At 39.2% G+C, this 757-nt stretch overlaps 1 long non-coding RNA gene across 1 annotated transcript; it reads right to left on the reverse strand.

The window, feature by feature from the left end:
• Nucleotides 1–32: 32 nt before the first annotated feature.
• Nucleotides 33–757, reverse strand: LOC124894151. The gene is made up of 3 exons (XR_007051031.1): nt 661–757; nt 217–262; nt 33–116 (listed from the first exon to the last, which is right to left on the reverse strand). It is a non-coding gene; the product is annotated as an uncharacterized LOC124894151 (long non-coding RNA).

A 757-nucleotide genomic window follows, 5' to 3' on the forward strand; every position in this document is an offset into this window, starting at 1 on the left:
GCTTTTCTATTTCGCCGATTACAGCAAGTCTTTACCTTGATGTCTCTATGATGAACGCGGTTGGAATGCAGATGCTCCAAAGCTAACAATAGATGAGTCAGCCATTTGCAGAGTTTCTATAATAGCAGGAAAAAAACAACATAAAAACACGCAATTTTTTAAGCTACCGGGAAGGCACAGAGACGCTTCATAAGTATTGAAATCGCATTTAACTACCTCTTCTGGGAAAAGTTCTCCTCTAGACTTCCTCATGACCTCCGCCCTGAACACGGGGAAAAAAAATCGTCACCGTCCTCAGATTACACGACAAAAGAAGTTCTATGATCATCCTATTCATTTCTTTATTTTCAACCTCATTACCCCTTCTATCATTCTTGGTACGAGGGAGTATTCATGAAATCTGAGGTCTTTCATTCTCCAGATACCTGGATGTGCTTACAACACAGGCTGAAAACAGCCACGATCTTGGCAAAAGGTTGCACTCTACAAACACAGGTTAGCCATATTTTACGATAAAATATAGCCGGTGACAATGATGAAGAATTTTACTTAACAATTGTTTTCCGTTCCCTCGTTTAGTGGCTCCTTTTGTTCTTTATTCTTATCTTTCCTTATAGGTACACATTTAAAATGTTAGCAAAATCAGGGATAATCACTCACATATTTTCATCTTCGCAATAATCGGCAATGATGCATATACAGCTCCCCTGAAAGAAAAAGAAAGTCGAGCTTTTTCTCTGGTGCAGCTTATGCAGCA

This window comes from Capsicum annuum, unplaced genomic scaffold, assembly GCF_002878395.1.
Source record: "Capsicum annuum cultivar UCD-10X-F1 unplaced genomic scaffold, UCD10Xv1.1 ctg70646, whole genome shotgun sequence".
Classification (NCBI taxonomy): Eukaryota; Viridiplantae; Streptophyta; class Magnoliopsida; order Solanales; family Solanaceae; genus Capsicum; species Capsicum annuum.